This window comes from Martes martes (assembly GCF_963455335.1).
Source record: "Martes martes genome assembly, chromosome: 1".
NCBI lineage: Eukaryota > Metazoa > Chordata > Mammalia > Carnivora > Mustelidae > Martes > Martes martes.
Genome location: NC_137888.1, coordinates 45,523,296 through 45,539,689, shown reverse-complemented (window position 1 = coordinate 45,539,689; position 16,394 = coordinate 45,523,296). Strand labels below are relative to the sequence as shown.

Here is a 16,394-nt window from a genome sequence, read left to right as displayed (position 1 = left end):
TGTCATCCTCTACATGTAAATATTCATTAAGAAATACATACATAATTTCATAGTTTACTTTGTAAAAATTTGCAGAATAACTTGTCTAAAGTGTGGGCTTTGCAGAGATATATATTTTTGGTCTTTCCCAACATGACACTGAAGTGACAAAAATGATGTACATAGATGAAAAATTCTGTAATAGAAAAAAGAATGGGGACACACCAGTGAACAGAAGATTTTAGTGAATTTCTGAAAGGCATAAATTAGTCAAAAATTTAACAAAAGAGACATAGGGCAGTGGAATCTGTAGATGAGATGGGAACAAGAGAAGGCTACACAGGATGTCTGAGTTTCTGAGACCCCCAAATCCTATTCCACACACACCTAACCTAATGTAGGACCAGTCAGTATATACACCACACTCATATACTCATGGATTGATGTAAACTGCTTCATTTAAAGAAAAAAACAGTTGGGGAAACAGGTATTTATGGTTATAAACGAAATACACACTAGTTGTTTTTATTGCCAATACAGTCTTTGGATCATCATGTTACATGAGCAAGCAAAAATGTAGATAATTTAAGAAAAAAATCAGCACAATGGGAATGTTATATAGCAATAAGAATTAAACCACAGACCCATGCAATAACATGGATTCTCTGGTGAAAAGTAGTAACAATGTCTGGACTCTGCTGTATTCATTCCCCTTCCCTGGACTTGAAGGTATTGCCCAGAGAAACAAACACATAGCAGTTGACCTGGTCTAATCATGTGATCAGAAACTCCAGAAATACATATTAATATTTGTTTTAAATGCTTTCCTGTTTTGTGTCTTCAAACAAACACCTAATTGAAGAGCTTCTCCCTGAAGTTGTGCTGTACTCTGTCCCTGGGGATAATTCACATGATAAGAAGAATAAGAATAATTCACTTTAGGTGTGTGATACTTGTGATTGTCCTGGAAGAAGTTCAAGAAGGTGAACTGGCATGTTGCAGGCACTCCTGGACTAGTAATCACGCAAGACTCATTACAGTATGAGAATGAGTGATGCAGTCTCACTTCATTTGAAATATTTGTGCTGTCATTTTCATTTTCAATTTACGTATGTTTTGTAAATAGTTATTTACTAACTCATGGGTTTGAGCCACTGTGTTAAACACCACAAAAGACTGGAAGAGTACTAGGACTTCTAAAACGTAATCTAAGGAAGTTTATAAGCTAAAATTAAGTATTACACAAGAGCATTTGTGACCTAAAAGAATAAAGGAAATATACAATGCCTCAAACAATACCTCTTTGAGGTAATCTGGAAATCCATCAAGGAAGCTGTAACATTTAAGATAGATCTTGAAGAAAGGACCCATTTCAATTATAAGTGAAGGTGGGTGCAATTCAGAAAGGATTCTTTGTAGAAAGAGCTGTATCAACAAAACTGTGTACCTAAGAAGAAAGAGTCCAGAAGGATTTCAGTTAAATCATTTCGCCATAACACAGAATCCATTAGGAGTGTTTTAGGAGACTTCAGAGTTAAATCAAGGTTTTGGGGGGATGAATCTCAAGTAATGCCAGGGAGAACAAGTGTATATGTCCACAAACATACATAGGTATTAAAGATGGGAATAAAATGACTTTAGGACTGAAGTCATTAACACTAGGGCAATTATAACTGCAAAAATTGTTTAAAAGTAGTCAACACAAGAGCGTCAAAGTGACTCAGTCAGTTGGGTTTCTGAGGTTTTGATCTCAGGGTCGTTAGATCAGCCCCGGTGTTGGGTCCCACATTAGGCATGGAGCTGACTTTAAGATGACAACAACAGCAACAACAACAGTGGCATCTGGGTGGCTCAGTTGGTTAAGCTCATTTGGTTCTGCCATCGGCTCAGATCATGATCCCAGAGTCATGGGTTATAGCCCTGCATTGGGCTCCCTGCTGGGTGGAGAGACCACTTCTCCCTCTGCCCATCTCCCCCACTCCTGTGTGCTCTCTCTTCCTCAAATAAATAAATAAAATCTTTAAAATTTACTTATAACAACAACAACAACATACTAATCAACACACAGCAATATATAATCCACCAGGGATATATACAATCTATATAATATGTATGCAGGTATCTTTGTATATCATTCATTTTTTACATATACATATATGAGTAAAATATGCATATGCATATATACAGTTCTAGATACATATGCCATATATAATAATCTGGTAGATATGACAATCCATAAAAAGTTGCTGAAGTGGAATATTATTTAGTCGATGTTTTGGAAGTAAGAATATCAATAGGATGTAGAAGAAGTAACAAGATTACAGCAAGTGGCAGAAATGAGCAGTCTTAGTGTGAAGACCTCAGTTATAACAGTAGAATGGTGTAGGGAATCAGTGGTGAGAAAGGAAGGGCAGAGGTGAACCTGAAATCTGATCACTCATTATACTTTTTGGTCTCTGTTCACTCACATACAACCCTGACTCCAATGTGAAATGAATGTAATGTGAGTTTTTGGGGTGCATAGCTGTATGATTGTCAGATGTATCATATTCAAATTCCTTTTTAGAGAAATTACCCTATTTCAATGCTTAATGCATTTATGAAGCCACATTGAAACACGCAAGCATGTGAAATATTTTCTTTCCTTTTAAATTATTTTTATGTCATGAACACTTGATTAAAATTCCCTCTATTTTTGACTTCATATACATATATTTGTTTTATAATCTCACCTTAAGTCATTTAAACATTAGCACAATTGCTACTGCAAAAACTGAACCCTAATTAACACATAGCAAGTATGTAATCTGTACAGTTTGTCATTCTAATCAAATGAGAACAGATAATAATGTGAATTCTAAGAATTTCTCTTCAATATTTTCCTCAATGAATCTATGACTTTCTTATTTCTCAAACTGTAGATAATTGGATTTAACAAAGGAATTGTGATAGTATAAAATAGAGAGTCCATCATATCTTGGTCTTCTGATTGTGTAGATACGGAGCGCACATACATGAAGACAAGAGCACCATAGTATAAGGAGATAGATAAGAGATGGGCTCCACAGGTAGAGAACGCTTTCTTTATCCCTTGTAGAGACTTCTTTCTTAAGACTGTAGAGAGAATTAGTATGTAGGAGACAAGAACTATCAGAATGGTGAACATCTGTATTGACCCAGCAAAAACAAATAGTATCAGATAATTTATAGAAGAGTTGGTGCAAGAAATCTTAAGCAATGGTATAATGTCACAGTAAAAGTGATGTACAATGATGGAATTGCAGAAGGTTAATCTGAATAAGAAAGAACTATGAATTATGGCATGAAGAAGGCCACCTAAAAGTGACAAAACTAAGAAGTGATGCACAGTGTCTTAGACATAATCACTGGATAATGTAATGGTTTGCATATGGCCACATAGCGATCATATGCCACTGTTGCCAGCAGAAAGCATTCCACTGTTATACTCACTGCAAAGGAAAAAAATTGTATCATGCATTCTGAAAGAGATATCATTTTGGTCTTGGCAAAAAAGTTGACCAGCACCTTGGGGGACACTGTGGATGATATCCAAGCATCCACAAATGCCAAACTCCCAAGAAATAAGTACATGGGGATGTGAGGCTGAGAGTCATTCCATATGAGAGCAATAAGGCCAAGGTTCCCCACAATGGTGAGAAGATAGATAACCAAGAACACTAGGAACAAGGAGATTTGTCACTGCAGTTCATATGTGAGTCCTGTGAGCATTAAATCTGTCAGCAATGTTGCATTTCCAAGTCCTTTTCCATGTTCCTTTTCCATATCCTCATTGAGTGTTGCCTGAAATGAAATTTAGTAAATTGGAAAAAAGTCACTCAATTTACAACATGAAAATATGGAAAGAAGCGTTGAAATAAAATTACGCACATCAAAATATCTCAATTTTGTGTATTGCCTCTCTATTGATTGGAATCTCTTTTGAGGGCTTTGAAATGAGTGCAATTATTCAATTTTTAAAATGTGCAGCAATGAACAGAATTGGAAAAATGAAAGACATTGTAGTACATCCTAAATTTATGGGACAGGATCTGTATAATTTGGAAATTTTATGTTTGGGATGTGGGTGTAGAGTAAAGGGAAAAGGATCTTGAAGGGCCTCAGAAATAAAATGAACTAAATGGCATGTGGAGGATCATGAACATTTTTCATCAGGGAATAAGCATGCACTGAAACTAAGAGAAAAGAGTAGTACTGGTAGATTCTTTTTAAAATGAATACATGAAGGTGTAGAAAATAGGCTGCAGAGAGTTTGAAATTAAGGTCAGGAATACTAGTAAAAAAGTTACTACTATTCAGTGTTCTCAAACCAGAACCTATATATGTGCTGCCGAAGCGAGCACAAACCAGAACCTATAGAAAAACATCAAATCTATATTTTGCATAAAATGTCCTCCAGATCACACATTCTGGGGAAAGTTTTATGCAAAATATAGATTTGAGGTTTTTCTGTAGATATTGATATAGTGAGTCAAATATTAAGGCTAAAAATCTGTTTTCTATTTGAACTATATGTGACCCAAACACATGTGACATGGCTAATCTATATGTGAGATGACATTGAGATTGGTGGAAAGATGAAGGGACAGATGGAAAGTTTTCAGAAGGTAGATGCAGTGCCTCTCTGACAGATTGCAGGGTTAGTCAGTGAAGAATGGAATCATCACTTGCCAACTGTGTAAATTCTCATCAAAACCGGAAGAGATTATGCTGAGTGAAATAAGTCAAGCAGAGAGAGTCAAGTATCATATGGTTTCACTTATTTGTGGAACATAACAAATAATATGGAGGACAAGGGTAGATGGAGAGGAGAAGGGAGTTGAGGGAAATTGGAAGGGGAGGTGAACCATGAGAGACTATGGACTCTGAAAAACAACCTGAGGGTTTTGAAGGGGCAGGGGTGGGAGGTTGGGGGAACCAGGTGGTGGGTATTAGGGAGGGCACAGATTGCATGGAGCACTGGGTGTGGTGAAAAAGCAATGAATACTGTTACGCTGAAAATTTTAAAAAAAAATTTGATTGAGAACTCAGATTCAGTGGCCAGTTTGTGGACATCCAGTGCATGTGTATTTTGCAGTTTGAGTCTACTGAAAATCATGAATTGAAAATCACTGGGGTAGACTGAAGGCATAGCTATATATGACCTATCTATTGGAGAATACATAAAGTGAAGAGAATGGTGAATAACTACACTGACAACTGATATTAAAGTGGAGTGAAGAGGGGCACCTGGGTGGCTCAGTGGGTTAAAGCCTCCACCTTCAGCTCAGGTCATGATCCCAGGGTTCTGGGATCGAGCCCCATATCAGGCTCTCTGCTCAGCAGGGGGCCTGCTTCCTCCTCTCTCTCTGCCTGCCTCTCTGCCTACTTGTGATCTCTATCTGTCAAATAAATAAATAAAATCTTTAAAAAAAAAAGTGGAGTGAAGATATATGTCACTTTTAGATAGCCAAACTGATCCTCTTTTCTACCACATAATTTTGATGCCAGCAAACTCTAACACCCATTGTAGGACCCAAAAGTGCTACAGTTGACTTTCCTATCTCCATGACATCTAGGGTGAGGAGACATGATGTAGGTTTGGCAACTCTACTTCACTCACACTAGAGTTGAAATTTGGAATGAGGGAGGAAAAGGGATAAGGACAAAAGATAATTTGAATTGCAAAAGCAGCCAAGGCACTATATGAACGTTCCCCCAAATGCACCCTGCACCCACACCAGTGACTCTGTCCATGTGAACAGTACATTCTCACACAGCAGTGGTGATAGCAGCCCTCATGGAGTCAATGTTGGAATATAATTTTTGCTATTGGCAGATGGCCATGCTTGCTTCTGTTCCTGCCCATTTTTTCTCAGCAGATTCCTTTAATTTCCCAGCATTTCCATGTTAGATTCCATTCCAAAAAATAATTTCTTGTTGAAACTAATAGTTCTGACTGGAAGCAGATAAAGACAGGGAGAGACCAGGAAAGGATACTGAGCAGAATGATCAAGATGAGTGTCATGAACACAAAGAGAGGAAGATAGTCAAGAAAGTCAAAGAAAATTATGGTACCAATCACTAAAATAAAAGTTCTAGTAGGATAAGGAGTGAACAGGGGTGATTGAGCATGGAAACTAAGAGATGGCTTTAGTGAGAGCAATTTCTGTCATGTGATGCAGTGGAGGCCAGAGCATAATGAGCAGTGAGTGGGAAACAACTGCACAACAGTGAGAAGGGATGCAAGATTGAATACTCCAAGAGTGTGGACAACAGTTGTTATATGTCTACTATGGGTGGACAAATAGAACATTTTTCCTTGATATTGCTTTATTAAAAATTTTCAAAAGAGAGAAATGGAGATAAAGCCATAAAAAGAAGAAAGAAGACAGCAGAAGGAGAAGTTTGGGTGGGTGAAGATCACAAGATGCAGAAACAGAAATAGGCAGAGAATAATAGATATATGGCTAGATGAGTGTGGGAAAGACAAGCAAAAAAGAAGGATTAAGAATTTATCAGGGGTGACTGGGTGGCTCAGTGGGTTAAGAGGCAGACTTTGGATTTCAGTTCAGGTCATGATCTCAGAGTCCTGGGATTAAGCCATACATTGAACTATGCAATCAGTGGGGCATCTGCTTGAGGATTCTCTCTCTCTTTCACTCTGTACTTCTACCTACTTCCACTCTCTCTCTCTCTCTCTCTTTCTAAAATAAGGAAATAAATTTTTAAAAGAAAAAAATAATGTATCAGAGAAAGACTATGGACAACAAAAATGTAAAGGCCCAGGATTTAGGGATAAATGTCTATTTTAACCCTGGGTGTTGTTTAAAGTTGTCAACAATAGGAATCTTTTCTTTCCTTATTTTATTCAAATTTCCAAATTTATTTTTCTATGGAAGATGTATACATAACAGATTTTCTGGTTAAATTTTACTTCACAAACTTTGCTCATAAATATATTAGCACTGCCTGAAAGGCTTTTCATATTTAAAAGTTGCTTCACATTTGCTATAACAGTGATTAGGACTGACTTTTTCTAGAAATCCTTATGGTTTTACTTGAGAACACCTTTTCTCTACCAGTGTTTTCACAGAATAAAATTGAGGCAGAATAGAGTGGAATACAGGTGATATAAATAACAAAGCTACTAATTTCATATGATGAAGGTATTTTTATTTGAAAAAACTCCTTTCTAGGCAATTCCAAATCACTAAATAATAATAAAAAAAATCTCAAATTCAATTTGTGTGGGTACTTATTAAGCTATAAATGCTGGAAGGAGAAGTGAAGGAGCACCTACTGCCTATTTCCTACTATATGTATATAAATAGTCAATGAAATGCTTGTTAGAAGTGGGAGATAGGACAGAGTTAATACACAATTTACCTACCTTAAAAGTCTGAATCAGAAAATGTGATCAGTTAAACGTGATGGAGCTTTTAATCAGAATAAGCAGAAAGATTACTGATGTAGGAATCATTATAGAATGCTATTTAATGTAGTTTAAGTTGCTTAACACTGTAGTTCATGAATACTCATAAATTCCTTAGAGATATGTTAAGAAATAAAACATTGTTAAAGGAAGTAATTCAGTCTTACAGCTATGTTGCTTACTAGAGGAGAGACATTAAGATTAATATGTAAATTATTCAGTATTTGTTTTCCATTACTCACCTGACTTTTTGGCTCTTGTAAACCCAATGTAAAATTATTATAAATATAAGAGTATATCAAATTTGTATATAAAGAATAATGAATTTTATAGTAATCATTTCTCTCTTACCCATATCTTATAAGAAATTGAGAAAATTCTTTTGAAGTGTTAGGTTTTCTAAAGTAGATAAGAAATACAGTAGCACTGAAATGACTGATACATCTGTAGTAATTTCTTGCATGCTGATTCACTTTGGAGGCTTCCTTTAACAAGCTCAGGAGAATGTTGTTTATATCAATTTGTTTCAAGCACAAGAGTCAACCAGTTGTACAACTGTGGACTTTTTGCCAGAATAGGAAGGAATGAGGAACTAAAATTCTCCCAATAGCACCTAAGGCTTCCCTTTAGGACAAAACTAAATTGTTCTTCTGGGCAATGTAAACTTGAACATGTGTGAAAAGTCCAGGTAACTCATAGGGCATTATAGACTCTGAAATCATAAACATCAAGTCATCATAGATATTATATTTTATGCCCCTATTTTCCACTACTAATGACAACTCTGACATATTTATGCAAATTTCAATGTATAAATGTTGATGCTCTGAGTGCTTTGATTAGTATGATCACATCTGAGCCAATCATACATGATTTTAATGAGGCCAAAGTTCTGCATTTCCTACAGGGGAACCTCAAATACAGGTGTCCTTCTCATGAAAAGTGCAGCTCACATTCCAGAACTACACTGAACTTTGCACTTTAATTTGTAAACAGGTGAGAAATCTTACCTCACAGAGGTCAAGAGAAGATGAAAGGGAAAACAAAACAAAGGACCATTGTGGGAGGTGACATATATCCTGTGAATCTCCTAGCAATTTTCCTAAAATGCAGATTCTCTTTTGATAGGTCAGGGAGGATGTCTGAGAGTCTTCATTAACAATGTGATGACCTGGACATTTGCCACTTTTAGGGCCTTCCATCCTTGGAGGGCCTAGATGATCTCAGAGCTAGATCATTGGAGAAGCACATAACGAAAAGTGGTAAATGTAGCTGGCATCCAAAGAGAACCAAGAGGAGCCAGATGGGATGAGAAAGACCAACATGGTTGGGCTCACATGGGGTCTGGAGGCTAGGTCAGGCCCTTTGTTCTTTATTCCACTTTTAAGGACAAGTAGTTGAGATATTTTGAACACGGTGGTAAGGTGTTCATATTTACCTTTCAACATGAAGAGAGAAGTGACATAATGTTCACTCAGAAAATAATGACATTATATATGTCAAAAGAGTACAATGTACAAATAGCAACATTCTGATTTGATATCTAAAGAGGAGTAAAAGTGCTTAACCTCCACATGGGGCTTGATGGCAGCTAGGGGGAAAGCAAAGGGCCTATATTTTAGTGGAGTCATTAATCATTTATTCTGTGTGCTTAGACTTTGTTTGTGAAAGCCAAAGAAAAGGGGGAGATAGACTACATAGATAAAAGAGAAGCCCTGTCAAAACTCAGTAGAAGGGTGTGTAAGCAAAATGTGAACTGGAAATTTCAACATAATCCAAACTTGAGTTAAATTTAATTCTTCTCTTCAATTTTGCGTATTTATCTCTCACCTCATATTGTGGTCCATCTACAGGTACAAATGTCTTTATAGCTAATTCCAGTATTAGTAGTCTTCTCAATTTTAGTTATTCTCTTAAAGATATTTATTTATTTAAGAGAGAGAGAGAGAGAGCACAGAGGAAGCATGAGAGGGAGAAGCAGACACCCCACTGAGCAAGAGCTGGATGTAGGACTTGATCCCAGGACCCTGAGATCATGACCTGAGCAGAAGACAGATGCTTAACCAACTGAGCCACTCAGGTGCCCCTCAATTTTAGTTATTTTCATGGTGGTTCAGTGTATCTCACTATGGTCATTTGCATTTTTCCAATGATGAATTTTATTGAACTTATTTTTGTGTCCCCATTTGATATCTGTGTATCTTGTTTACTAAGTTTCTACTCAAATATTTTCTCTTTTTTAAATTGAGTTATGTATTTCTTATTTTTTAGCTTTGAGATTCTTCTTATATTCTTCTTATGAGGCTCTTATCAGATACATGACTTGCAAATATTTATTCAAGGACCTTGATCTTCTTTCCCTGCCATAAGTTATCACATTTATTCCCTATGCAGCAACTACTGTAGACCTATTGGTAGGCATTTGTGTACCAGAAGTTGAGAAATATATTCAACAAAATTCAAGGCCCATTTATCTAGGTGAAATTTCTAGTCGTCCAGTGGTGGCTCATGGGGAGACATCTCTTCTAAGGTAAAGGATAAGTTGCTGCATCTGGCCCTCTTACAACCAAAAGAAAGGTACAACACCTATTGGGAGCCTGTGGATTTTGGAGCCAATGTCATCTTCATTTGGGTGTATTATTCCAACCCACTTACCAAGTGTCCAGGAAAGCTATTAGTTTTAAGTGTGACTCTGAACAGGAGAAAGATTTACAAAGGTGTAAGCAGCTGTACAAGGTGCTCTACTCCTTGGGTCACATGATCCACCAAAACTAATGGTAGTTGAAGGCATAGTGAGAGATAAGGATGCTTTTGGGGGACTTAGGCAGGTCTCTAGACAAATCACAGCACAGGCCCTTGGGTTTAGAGCTAAGCCATGCTATCACTACAGACAATTACTCTCCATTTGAAAATCAGAAGGATCGAACTAGAAAGAACTAGAACTGGAAGGATGGATTTGTCATTAACTGAAATGGGTAAGAAGGTGGTTTGAGGAGTAGCTTGGGCAAAGAAAATCAAAGTTCGTATTTATTTAGGTCTTTGTCTTCTCCACCTTCCTAGTCTTCTTGCATATCTATTCTCGCTCATTTTACTGCTCTAACTTTTCTTTCCCTTCCTTGTGGCCATGACTTAAGCCTACTACTGAGAACCACTGGCATTCATTGAGCATCAGTGAGTTCTGTGTGTCACTCAAGGCCAAAGAGGTTGTTGTCCTCTGGGAACATCTCTCTATATCACTTTTTATTTCAGAGAGTAATTACTGAAAGGGATTTTTATTAAAGATTTATAATTCAAACAACAAGCACTCACTGTTATTCGTGTTGCAGCGTCATTTGATGTGGTCACCATGCATGAGTTTCATACTTAATGAGAAGTTCATGGAGAAATTTGTTGATCTTAGAAACCATTACAGAGGGATTCATCTGCTTCAGACCTGTGAGTACATTGATCTCAGCAGTACAGTTGGGGGAAAAAGAAAATAAATTTGCCATTTGTTGATCTCTGTTATTGACCTAGATGAGTCAGTACATTGCATCAACTTGGAATAAGATATCTAGTGGTATTCCAGTGAACTCTGTTCTGTTGATAATATATTTTAAAGTTAGATACATACTTACCAAGTTGGAAATATGAAGTTGAGAGAAGCAGCGAACACATTGGATGACAGACTATAGACGTCCCCAAAAGATGTCATTAGTGGGCCATTTTAAAGGGAAAATTTTTATTTTATTTTATTTTATTTTTAATGTACAAAGAAATTTTACTTTCTGTTCTTGATAAGAAGTAAATGCATCATGATCAGCAACCCCTGAATCTTCTCTTCATATTCTTTTTTTTTTTTCACCCTAATAGAACAGTGCACCTTGTAATAAGGTTTTTCCCTTCTCTCTTCCCTCAGTGGCATACAGGAAAAATAGTCAGTTAAAGTTTGTGCCCATGAATTACTAAGATCTTTCCATCTTCTCTGAGGGAAGGAGATTTATGTGATGAAACCAATAGCTTTTTATAATTTGTTTTTCTTAATTTAACGTGATTTTTCTCCAACCCCAGTCATATCTTATTTCATTTTTCCCCCCTTCCCCCCATGATCCCCCACCCTGCCTTTCAAATTCCCTACATCAGAAAGATAATATGATAATTGTCTTTCTCTGATTGACTAATGTTGCTTAACATAATACATACTCGTTTCATCCACAATGTTGCAAATGGCAAGATTTTGTGGCTTTTTTAAATGGATGCATATTATTCCATTTTATATATACCACATCTTTATTCATTCATCTGTTGATTGACATCTAGGTTCTTTCCATAGTTTGGCTATTGTAGACATTGCTACTATAACCATTCAGGTACACGTGCCCCTTTGGATCACTACATTTCTAGGTTTAGGGTAAATAGCCAGTAGTGTGATTGATGGGCCATGGGGTAGCTCTATTTCCAACTTTTTCAGGAACCTTCATACTGTTTTGCAGAGTGGCTGCATCAGCTTGCATTCCCACCATCACAGTAGGAGGGCCCCCCTTTCTCTGCATCCTCTCCAGCACCTGTCATTTCCTGACTTGTTAATTTTAGTCATTCTGACTGGTGTGAGGTGATATCTCACTGTGGTTTTGATTTGTATTTCCATGATGCCGAGTGATGTGGAGAATTTTTTCATGTGTCTGTTGGCCATCTGGATGTCTTCTTTGCAGAAATATCTGTTCATATGCTCTGCCCATTTCTTGATGGGATTAATTGTTCTTTAGGTATTGAGTTTGATAACTTCTTTATAGATTTATGCCTTTTTTCCATTGGATATTCCTTCTGGCTTTGTCAAAGATTAGTTGACCATAAAGTTGAGGGTCCATTTCTGGGCTCTCTATTCTGTTCCATCGATCTATGAGTTTGTTTGTGTGCCAGTAGCATACTGTTTTGATGATTATAGCATTGTAATAGAGCGTGAAGTCTGAATTGTGATACCCTCAATGATAGTTTTCTTTTTCAACATTCCTCTGGCTATTTGGGGTCTTTTCTGATTCTATATAAATTTTAAGGTTATCTGTTCCATTTCTGTGGTAAAAAAAAAATGTGGTATTTTGATAGGGATTGCATTATATGTGTAGATTGCTTTAGGTACCATAGACCTTTTCACAATATTTGTACTTGCAATCCATGAGAAGTGTTTTTCTATTTCTTTGTGTCTCACTCAATTTCTTTCATGAGTAATTTATAGAACAAGGAAGGTCTCAAGTACACAACCTAACCCTACACCTGAAGGAGCTGGAGAATGAACAGCAAAGAAAGCCCAAATCCTGAAGGACCTGGAGAAAGAACAGCAAAGGAAGCCCAAACTCAACAGCAAAGAAAGCCTCAACCTAAACAGAAATAATTAAGATCAGAGTAGAAATCAATGAAGTAGAAACCAAAAGAACAATAGAACAAATCAACGAAACTAGGAGCTGGTTCTTTGAAGGAATTAATAAGATTGATAAACCCCTGGCCAGACTTATTAAAAAGAAATGAGAAAGGACCCAAATAAATAAAGTCATAAATGAAAGAGGAGAGAGCACAACCAACACCAAAGAAATATAAACAATTATAAGAGCATATTATGAGCAACTATACACCAGAAAATTTGACAATCTGGAAGAAATGGATGCATACCTAGAGACATATAAACTCCCAAAACTGAACCAGAAAGAAATAGAAAACTTGAACAGACCCATAACCAGGAAGGAGATGGAAGCAGTCAACAAAAATCTCCCAACAAACAAGAGACCAGGGCCAGATGTCTTCCCAGGGGAATTCTATCAAAGATTTAAAGAAGAATTAATACCCATTCTCCTGAAACTGTTCCAAACAATAGAAATGGAAGGGAAACTTCCAAACTCATTTTATGAGGCCAGCATTACCTTGATCCCAAAACCAGACAAAGACCCCGCCAAAAAGGAGAATTACAGAGCAATATCCTTGAGGATCACAGATGCTCACCAAAATTCTAGTCAACAGGATCCAGCAGTACATTAAAAGGATTATTGACCAAGACCAAGTGGGATTTATTCCAGGGCTGCAAGGTTGGTTCAACATCCTCAAATCAATCAATGTGATACAATATATTAATAAAAGAAAGAACGAGAACCATATGATCCTCTCAATAGATGCTGAAAAAGGATTTGACAAAGTACAGCATCCTTTCCTGATCAAAACTCTTCAAAGTGTAGGGATAGAGGGTACATACTTCAATATCATCAAAGTCATCTATGAAAAACCCACCGCAAATATCATTCTCAATGGAGAAAAACAGAGTTTTTCCAATAAGGTCAGGAACACGGCAGTGACGTCCATTACCACCACTGTTATTCAACATAGTACTAGAAGTCCTAGCCTCAGCAATCAGACAACAAAAAGAAATAAAAGGCATCAAAATCACAAAGAAGAAGTCAAACTCTCACTCTTTATAGATGATGTGATACTTCATGTGGAAAACCCAAAAGACTCCACTCCAAAACTGCTAGAACTCATACAGGAATTCAATAAAGTGTCAGGATATAAAATCAATGCACAGAAATCAGTTACATTTTTATACACCAATGACAAGGCAGAAGAAAGAGAAATTAAGGAGTCAATCCCATTTACAATTGCACCCAAAGCTATAGGGTCCCTAGGAATAAACCTAACCAAAGAGGCAAAGAATCTGTACTCAAATATTAAATTTAGATAAATAATAAATTCCTATATTTGAGGTAAACATTTCAGTTCCTGAGTTCAGATAGGGATATCTGAAAAAAGCTGATTACATACTCTATACGGTCAAAGTTCAGGGCTACGAAAAATGTTAATCCAGTCTTCTGTAGTAGTAACAAAAGTATAGATATCATAATAATGAAAATATTTATTAGGAGCGTTCTGTTCTTTGATGGTAGGACTACCTAGGAAATAATGTCTTCATATTTGGACCTGATATTTAGGTCATAGAGACTTTCTGGAGCTTAAGTGTAGAATGACCATGTCATGAGAAGAAGCACTGAATAAATATGGCAAGTAGACTTGACCCTTGAATAATGTAGGGGTTAGAGCACTGGCCCTTTCACACAGTCAAAAATCCATGTGTAGCTTTTGACTCCCCCGCAACATAACTACTAACAGCCTACTGTTGATCAGAAGCTTTACCAGTAACATAAAACAGTCAATTGAGACATATTTTGTATAAGTATTATATGCTGTTCTCTTACATAAAGTAAGTTAGAGAAAAAAGACTGTTTACTAGGAAATCATAAGAAAGAGAATATACATTTACAGTACTGTTCTATTAAAAATCTGCATGTATATCAGCCTGACAGTTAAACCATATTATTCAAGGTATTCAGTTTTGTATGCAAATATATAGGAAGAAATTTATTATTGACAGAGTTTGAAGGGAAAATGGAGAAAAGACTTGCGTATTTCCAAAAAGTAAAATGAGCCCTCGAATGTTGAATTTGGTTTAGAGTTGGTATTAAGACATTACTAATAATTAAAATAATGTAAAAATGGGAGGGGATGGTTTGAAAAGTCATCAGCTATCTTCCCATGTTGTTGAGGAAGTTCTGGTAATTAAAGCTGCCACGTATTGAGTTCTGAGACCCTCTGCTTTATGCTTTATGTATATTCTTTCAACAGAATTTTTATAATCACCATTCATTAACTTCTTATTCCTGCGTTGAGATCCTATAAGGATATAGATTTATTTGCATGTGGAGCCAGAAGGTTTTACTTCAAATGCCGGATATACCACTTACAGTGTTACCTTGTACAAGTTATTTGTATCTCTTGCCTCAGTTCCCTCATTTATAAAATTTATAAATCCTTCATAGGACTTGAGGGAGGATTAATACGCAAAGCATGTGCAGAAGAGTCCTGACACAGTGAGCCTCAGTAATTACTAACTGTTACTGTGCTTTTACTTTTATCGGGTGGCATCTTTTTGAACAAAGTGTTTTAAAGAAAAATCCCCAATATTAAAGTATTCCACTTGCACTTTAAAAAAAAAAGATTTTAAATTTATTTTATTAATTTGCACCTTCTCTCTTTTCTTTTGGATTAGTTTGGCCAATGGTTTACCAATCTTATTGATTCTTTGGAAAAAAAACAGTTTCTACTTTCATTGATGCATTCTACTGTATCTCTAGTTTTTATCTCATTGATCTCTGCTCTAATCTTGATTATTTCCCTTCTTGTGTGTGGAGTTGGTTTAATTTGTTGTTGATTCTCCAGTTCTTTAAGGTGTAGAGACAGCTGGTGTATTCTGGATTTTTCAATTTTTTTGAGGGAGGCTTGGATGGCTATGTATTTCCCCCTTAGGACCGCCTTTGCTGTATCCCATAGGTTTTGGACTAAAGTGTCTTCATTCTCATTAGTTTCCATGAATTTTTTAAGTTCTTCTTTGATCTCCTGGTTGATCCAAGCATTCTTAAGCAAGGTGGTCTTTAGTTTCCAGGTGTTTGAGTTCCTTCCAAACTTTTCCTTGTGGTTGAGCTCCAGCTTCAAAGCATTGTAATCTGAGAATATGCAGGGAATAATCTCAGTCTTTTGGTATAGGTTGAGCCCTGATTTGTGACCCAGTATGTGGCCTATTCTGGAGAAGGTTCCATGTGCACTCAAGAAAAATGAGTATTCTGTTGTTTTAGGGAGGAATGTTCCATATATATCTATGAGGTCCATCTCGTCCAATATGTCATTCAATGTTCTTGTTTCTTTATTGATTTTCTGCTTGGATGATCTGTCTATTACTGAGAGTGGCATGTTAAGATCTCCTACTATTAATGTATTCATATCAATATGAGTCCTTATCTTGATTAACAGTTTTCTTATGTAATTGGCTGCTCCCATATTGGGTGCATAAATATGTACAATTGTTAGATCTTCTTGGTGGATATCCCTTTAAGAATTATGTAGTGTCCTTCTGTATCTCCAATTACAGTCTTTAGTTTAAAATCTAATTTAT

The 16,394-nt window shown here is 36.4% G+C and overlaps 1 pseudogene across 1 annotated transcript; it reads right to left on the bottom strand.

The window, feature by feature from the left end:
• Window positions 1–2,836: 2,836 nt before the first annotated feature.
• Window positions 2,837–3,690, bottom strand: LOC308338908 (olfactory receptor 5H2-like; annotated as a pseudogene). The gene has a single exon. The product of its transcript is annotated as an olfactory receptor 5H2-like (transcript).
• Between the last annotated feature and the right edge of the window lie 12,704 nt (window positions 3,691–16,394).